This window comes from Peromyscus californicus, unplaced genomic scaffold (genome assembly GCF_007827085.1).
Source record: "Peromyscus californicus insignis strain IS unplaced genomic scaffold, ASM782708v3 Scaffold_18__1_contigs__length_77618521, whole genome shotgun sequence".
Classification (NCBI taxonomy): Eukaryota; Metazoa; Chordata; class Mammalia; order Rodentia; family Cricetidae; genus Peromyscus; species Peromyscus californicus.
In genome coordinates this window covers 47,628,011-47,636,301 of record NW_026294480.1, presented here as the reverse complement: position 1 = coordinate 47,636,301, position 8,291 = coordinate 47,628,011, and the positions used below count along the sequence as shown (strand labels likewise).

The following is an 8,291-nucleotide window of genomic DNA, read 5'->3' as shown; positions in this document are numbered from 1 at the left end:
TCCAGGTATGAGATTTTATGGACAAATCATCAGTGCGTACGAAGACAAGCAACTGCAGATTCCTCTTCTTGCATCTTAAAACCCGAGACCTAAGAAAGACCTCCTCCAAGAACAGCTATCTCCTACCCCACTGCTGTACCAGTAACCATGATGAAGTCCAGGTTGCTGCAGGTTAGAAAAGCCCCAAGTCCTGGCTTTAATGTGCAAGTGTCTCTGTGGTTTCACTCCCTCCTTGTTCCTAGTCAAGGGTTGCAGGAGCCAAGCCCTGGGGCTCTGAGCACACACATCACTTAGTCATGAGTTTCTTATTCTTGAGACCTGAGGCAGGCATCAGGTGCTGCTGGACAAGTGTTCTGTCTAGAGTCGTTCCTTTCCATTTCTGAAGTTGTAGTAAACAGTAGTTATATCTCATTACAGAAATCAGGAAGGAATATTTTATGGTACTTCAGAACGTTCTTAAACATTATTTATCTCAGTCAGGTGGGCCTAGGCATGCCCACTGAACCCACTTATATTGTTTCCTAGCTCCCATCTTATCTGGGTCTGATAAGAAAAATTTCACGTTCATATACAACATCACTGTAGATTTCAAATGTGATCATCTCTTTGTATGATATTATAATATACTCACAATATTTCTCCTTTTTAAACTTTTCCATATACTCCTCCTTGCTCTTTTTAAAATTCATGGCCCGTTTTTCATTATTATCATATGCATATAGTATATGTATACTTGTATGTGCATATATATTTTTTATTTATATTTACATATAGCCTGTTCAGTGTGTGTGATGTTACTTATAGACATGTTTTCAGGGATAACCATTTGGTATGGTTAGACAATTGGTGTGCTCTTCCCTAGAGAAGACCAATTTTCCCACTCTTTTTTTTTTTTTTTTTTGTTTTTGTTTTTGTTTTTTTTTGTTTTTTTTTGTTTTTTTTGTTTTTTTTTAATTTATTTTAATTTATTTTGCAATACAATTCAGTTCTACATATCGGTCACGGATTCCCTTGTTCTCCCCCCTCCCGTCCCCCTCACCTTCCCCCCAACGCCCCCCCCCCCCATTCCCATCTCCTCCAGGGCAAAGCCTTCCCCACAGACTGAGGTCAACCTGGTAGACTCAGTCCAGGTAGGTCTAGTCCCCTCCTCCCAGGCCGAGCCAAACAATCCTGCATAGGCCCCAGGTTTCAAACAGCCAACTCATGCAATGAGCACAAGATCTGGTCCCACTGCCTGGATGCCTCCCAAACAGATCAAGCCAATCAACTGTCTCACCCATTCGGGGGGCCTGATCCAGTGTGGACCCCTCAGCCATTGGTTCATAGTTCATGTGTTTCCATTCATTTGGCTATTTGTCCCTGTGCTTTTGTTACCTGTAGTTCTTTGTGTAGGGTTTGAAGCTTTGGGCACTTTCTCTGTCTATCTTGGCGTCTCCATTGGTGTCATCCTTGTTCAGCTCATGTTTGGACAATCACGTTGATGACACTTCATGTGTAAGATAACTAATCTGTAACTGACCTGAATGCCTCCTACCAGTGACTAGATTTTTTTTTTTAATTTTTATTTTGCAATACAATTCAGTTCTACATATCAGCCAGGGATTCCCTTGTTCTCCCCCCTCCCACCCCCCTCACCTTCCCCCCAGCCCGCCCCCCATTCCCACCTTCTCCAGAGCAAAGCCTTCCCCGCAGACTGAGATCAACCTGGTAGACTCAGTCCAGGTAGGTCCAGTCCCCTCCTCCCAGGCCCAGCCAAGCGACCCTGCATAGGCCCCAGGTTTCAAACAGCCGACTCATGCAATGAGTACAGGACCTGGTCCCACTGCCTGGATGCCTCCCAAACAGATCAGGCCAATCAACTGTCTCACCCACTCAGAGGGCCTGATCCAGTTGGTGACCCCTCAGCCATTGGTTCATATTTCATGTGTTTCCGTTCATTTGGCTATTTGTCCCTGTGCTTTATCCAACCTTGGTCTCAACAATTCTCACTCATATAAACCCTCCTCATTCTCGCTAATTGGACTCCCAGAGATCCACCCGGGGCCTAGTCATGGATCTCTGCATCCAGATCTCTCAGTAGTTGGATGAGGTTTCTAGCAACGACAATTAGGGTGTTTGGCCATCCCATCACCAGAGTAGGTCAGTGCAGGCTGTCTCTCGACCATTGCCAGCAGTCTGTTGTGGGGGTATCTTTGTGGATTTCTGTGGGCCTCTCTAGCACTTTGCTTCTTCCTATTCTCATGTGGTCTTCATTTACCATGGTCTCCTATTCCTTGTTCTCCCTCTCTATTGTTGATCCAGCTGGGTTCTCCTGCTCCCCCAAGCTCTCTTTCCCTCGACCCTCGCCCTTCACTACTCCCACTCATGTCCAGGCTGTTCATGTAGATCTCATCCATTTCTCCGTCATTGGGCGATCCCTGTGTCTTTCTTGGGGTCCTGTTTTCCAGGTAGCCTCCCTGGTGATGTGAGTAGCAGTCCAGTTATCCTTGTTCCACATCTAGTATCCTCCTATGAGTGAGTACATACCATGTTTGTCTTTCTGAGTCTGGGTTACCTCACTCAGGATGATTTTTTCTAGATCCATCCATTTGTCTGCAAACCTCATGATGTCATTGTTTTTCTCTGCTGAGTAGTATCCCATTGTGTATATGTACCACATTTTGTTTATCCATTCTTCAGTTGAAGGGCATCTAGGTTGTTTCCATGTTCTGGCTATTACAAACAATGCTGATATGAACATAGCTGAACAATCGCTTCTCCGCCTTTTGGCTAAGATCAAGTGTAGTATCTGTTCTTATCAGTTTAATATCTGATACGTCCTCTATCCGAGGACAACATATTAAATGTATTTTTGGAGTTGGGAGTTGGACTAGGAGCTTGCTCCGTCCACTCCACGCATCGACCTGGTATTGCAGTGACTAGATTTCATAGCACTAGAAAGCTTCCCAAGGATGGAGGTAATCAAAAGTCCTGCCTAGCTACAATGCCTGTGAATCTTTTAAGGGAAGGCTCTTTGGAGCAAGAATGGGGGATTTTCACGAACACACAAAGTCTCTAATATCAATTGTTGATGTTACTGTTTAGGCTAATTGACACGAGCATGTTGGGGAAAAAAATCTGTATCCTCTTGTTTCCTTTAGGTAGACTATTATAATCCTTTTGTTTTCTTAAATCCTTTCAACTTGTTGATGAAGCTGTGGGTTCTTTTGCAAAATAGTGTCATAAAAGCGTAGAAGAAAAAAGACAATCAGTGATTTTTATATAGTCATCAAGATTTTTTAAGATTTTTAAGTAACAATACAACATTAAATAATACTTTTCAATAACATAACAATTACTACAATTTTGAAGTAATGATGAGAACAAACACTTAATAACTATAAAAGCCACCAATTAGAATTAAAGCATTCAAAATTTCTAATGGTAACAAAACAGCAAGTACATCAAAACTGCATTGTTTAATTTTGTCTATATTCATAATTGATAAAAGGAAATGATTTTAGCTATAGTACATGCCCTTTTGTTATGAAACAAAGGCCTCTTACTGAGAAAGCTTATACTCAAATCTCTCCTACCCAGAATAACATTTTTCTCTAGTAGGTAGAACTGCTTCCTACTTTCTCCTTACATGCAGTTTCAGTTTGACTCCCAATGAAATACATTCCTTACCTTCTAAAACCAGAGCAGCAGGTTCCACTGCACGATTTTCTTAAGCCCTCTGCCTTCAAGTCACTCTCCTACTCCTCAGTGGGTCTGTCTCCTTTCCCTAGCCTGGTGTTGGGCTCATGACAGATACTCAATAAGCATTTTCTGTAGGGATGAATGATGGTGTTTCCTATCTGTTCTCCACAGGACAGCCAGCCTCCTAGTTTTAGATGTGATAATTCAAGAAGACTAATGTGGAGTAGGAAGAAAGGAGTAGAAAAATGATCAGGCTACCATCAGCCTCTCGAGGGCGAAATGTCCTTTTAGACCGTCTGTTCTTGGCTGTTTGTTTCAGTCTAAGTCCAAACAGCCAATCATATACTCTAAAATTAGAAACACAGAATCCACATAAATCACTATGGGATTTTCTTTTTTATCTTGCCTTATCCCAAAAGGTTTAAATATAGCAGATCAAGAAATATTTTTAAATTTTAAACCATGCACCCCACATTCTATGAAACCAAAGAGAGAATATACAAAAATATCTGTATGTCAAGGAAGTGGAACTTTGATATCAGTAAAAACAAGAAGAAACTAACATGAATAATAGTAAACAAGGAAAACAGGGCAGTCACGTTATCCCTATGAAGGATTTATATTGAATAAAGATCTCTAAGTCTTGAGTAAAGTAAGTTATATAAAGGTTTTGTATAGAGGAGAATATCATCTAATATATAGCTATCCATCATTACACACCTCTTATATTTATCATCTGTAAAATTGTTACTTAAAATTCACTAAAAAAGCCACATGTAAAATTATAGAAATACAAAATACTAATGGTTTTGGCAGAAGTACATATTTTCTTTTGTCTATTTCTTGTTCCTTTTAGAATCTCCCAAATTCTGCATGTAGATTATTTACCATGTAAAAATGTACTCAGGTTGGAGGTGGTAGTACGTTGATGGGTCACTCCTTTTCCCTATCATTCTGTACTCAGTTGGTGGATCCCAAGAGAGATAATAGAAGTCTTGGTTTTCCATTCTGATTTACACAAGCATTGCTTAAACGGTGCCTTTGGGGGACAGTACCAGCAGAGGGGTGGCTCTGGAGAGGCAAACACGTGATGTCAAAGCAGCTGCTTCACCAAGCAGACCAGACTATAAAGTGTGCCCGAGAGATTATTGATCCCACAGCATGAGAGCTTTCACAGCTCACAGCTTCTAACCCCCTTTTCTCACATCTGCTTCCCTTCTTTGGACACTTCAGTTTCTGAACCTGTTTGCGTAATTTCCCATCTTTCTGTCTATGATTTTCAATGACAAAGAAATAGAATGCACCAGAGATGAAGCTAAGCATACTAAAAACCTGGCCTCACTGGTCATTTTGAAGCCTCTCAGATCTTAGGAATATCATCAATCCTGAGACCATTTCATTTTCATATACACCTGTATTTTCAAGTGAGTTTATGTTGGTAATTTTAAAGGATTAATGAAACTTAAGTCAATGTTGTTTTTCTCATTTAATATTAATTTTGATGTGAAACTATTACTTTTATGCTTGAAATGACATTTTCTTTTGAATTACATTTCTGTGTCTAAAATCTTTCTCCATCACTGACAAATAAGAGATCTGAAACTGAATATAAAATTTACATGTACAACATAAACACTATGGTGTAGATAGATACCTGGGACAAAATATCATAACATACAGTCTACTAGGAGCAAAAAGATGGGTCCCAGTGGGTTGAATAAAATCAACAGTTCCTTGTATAGCCTCGGTTGTTATGTAACAGAGAATTTTTTAATGTAAAATATGGTCTAGACAAGGACAATTAACCAAAAATACTCAAAATGGAGGATACTAAAATATTTGCATTAAAAAAATAATTCTGAACTATCCATGTATAAACTAGTATTAGGTACTACTAAACATAAACATAACTACTAAACCTTTATGTTTAGAAAATCAATAAAGTAACTAATTAATCATTTGATTATTGATAAACAAGTGCAAAGTTCTTGTCCATTAGTAAATGATTATTTTCCTAAATTCCATGATTTATAAATCTTGGGCACTCTACTTTACAGTGATCTCTGATGTACAGAGGCCCCTTAATAAAGCCCAGGAACATTATGAGGCCACACTTAAAATTTGAAGAGCATTCAGGAAGAAATTCTGGGAAATGTTTTATTCCTTTCTCACTATGTCTTTGTAGTACCGAGCCCCATTTCCCATTATAACACTCTCTATTAATAGATTCTCATTTGGACATTTCTTCTTTTCATATCTCACTTTTCTTCACTATGATTCCATCTTCCTGGAACAATCAGCTGAGGGAACTGACCCTGAAACATCTCCAATGCTCCCTTAAAAGGAAATTAAATCAAAGCAAAATTGATAGGTAACCTCTGTCCTTCTAATCCTGTCCTTCAAGGAGACAGCAATAGACTTAGAGGAAATTTCTTGAGGAAAATACTTGCAATCAAGGGGACTGAGAGAAATAGCAGATCTGATACAATGCTAACCCCAATGAGGAAAGAAAAGTGGGTCAGAAAAGCTTAAAATGATGTATATTTATAAGAACATATTTGCAAATCTGGTAGTGATTCCTTAAGCCACAGTTACCAGTCAAAGGAGCTCTGCTGTCTACCAAGCCTGGCCTGACCTGCAACCTGTCCCTCTCAGTCACCGACTAGAAGTTTCCAGGAGGTGTGTAGTCTTGATGTCACTGCAGTGAAGACTTTTGACTAAAGCATCTGGGTCTCCAAGTCAATTACACTCGCTTCGGTTGGAGAGCTGACAGAAAAGATTTTATGTACTACATACATTATCAGGATTAGAAAGCAGCCTACTATGGAGAGGTGGCTCCGCAGTTAAAAACATGCACTGTTCTATCTGAGGATCCAGGTTTGATTCCCAGTGCTCAGATCAGGCAACTCTTAGCCACCCTTATGTAACCCTAGCTCCCGAAGAATCCACAGCCTCTGGTCTCCTTAGTACCTGCACTCACAGGCATACACCCACATACAGACACAATCACACACATCATTTAAAACTAAAATGAAATCATTAATAAAATTTATTTAGTGAAAGAAAGCAACCTGCCAATGAATCACAGGGACTTCTCTTCCTGGAGAGAAGCTTCAAGGAGATTTGACTTCACCATTGCATATTTCAAAGGCCTACCCCAGATCATCATTCTCTCCTACCTTTACTTGCTGTCTCAATTCTCACCACGTTCAGATATTACCTCAGCAGCTCCCAGTGGAATGACTTGAGTTTTCTTTCTGTAAGAGACTAGGCCCTTGGTAAGCATATTTTTCCCAGACCACATTTGTCTTATGAGGTCAGTCTCAGGGAAAATAATACATGAGATCACTTACAGCAAATGGACAGTTTAGTTTCTCAATGTGTTTTTCCCTTCCCCACTACGTAAAACAAGTACCACTCTTCCGCTCTGTCCAAGATAAATTATTTCTGCTTGCAAATTGACCTTTCATCTCACCTGCTTGTACTAAAGTATCTTGGCATTGGCTCGAATTGTTAAATATATCTCCTACCAAGAGTGTGACCCTCTGTGGACCACGACCTCCAACTTAGAGTTCTGAGGTCAACAAGAAGAAAACCCCCAGCTGGTTACTGACACCCAACAAATGGGACTATTTGTGCTTATACCCTTGATTATCAGAGTCAAAGTTCCTTTCTATTGTGGACATTGCATCAGCTAGAGTCTGTAGTGCCTCATCTCAAAGGATGACATTGTATTTTCTTGCCACTAACTGAGTGCCTCAGCAGCACCTTTCAGAGCTGTTCTAACACACTGTGAAGATAATGACCTCTGGATGATAAACAGATGAAACATAAATGGATTCACATTGACGGTTCCATTTCTATATCTCCATCCTTGTGAAGCGGGTTCTCATGTGTATTCTCTTTTGTTGTCCAGAGAATGAATCCCATGGGTTCCACTCCTATAGACAAGACAAGCATCCAATTGTGGTATTAGTTGGGACTCTGCAGGCAGGAGAGTAAGCTCACACCAGAATAGATATTCATTCTTGCGAATACAGGCAACTTAAAATTCAAGTACAAAAAAAAAAATTCAAGTACAGAAGGGCTCAAATGCATTTAAATTGCTTTGGAGTATTCTATGGCTAGTTACCAGAAATGGTGCCAGCTAGGGAGCAGGCTATGACTAGTGCAGGAAGACTGGACTCTCAGCGGCATCCCTACCTGCCGTCAGGACAACTCTATATGTGTGTCATTTGTATCAAACTTAGAAAGGACACAGAAGCCGGGCGGTGGTGGCGCACGCCTTTAATCCCAGCACTCGGGAGGCAGAGCCAGGAGGATCTCTGTGAGTTCCAGGCCAGCCTGGACTACAGAGCGAGTTCCAGGAAAGGCACAAAGCTACACAGAGAAACCCTGTCTCGAAAAACCAAAAAAAAAAAAAAAAAAAAAAAAAAAGAAAGGACACAGAGGGGAGGTGTTTCCTTCCAGGGGTGCATGTTCTAATACTTTCACAGAGATGCTACAACAAAGTGACACAAATCAGGTGGCTTACACATAGCTTATGCATAGCCCCATAGTCCTGGAAAATAGACCTCTGAAATCAAGGTGTCAGCAGTGTTTCCTGTGAG

General features: G+C 40.4%; 1 non-coding gene across 1 annotated transcript; it reads left to right on the top strand.

The window, feature by feature from the left end:
• Positions 1 to 2,749: 2,749 nt before the first annotated feature.
• LOC128113862 (U2 spliceosomal RNA) lies at positions 2,750 to 2,939 on the top strand. The gene has a single exon (XR_008219674.1). It is a non-coding gene; the product is annotated as a U2 spliceosomal RNA (small nuclear RNA).
• Positions 2,940 to 8,291: the final 5,352 nt, after the last annotated feature.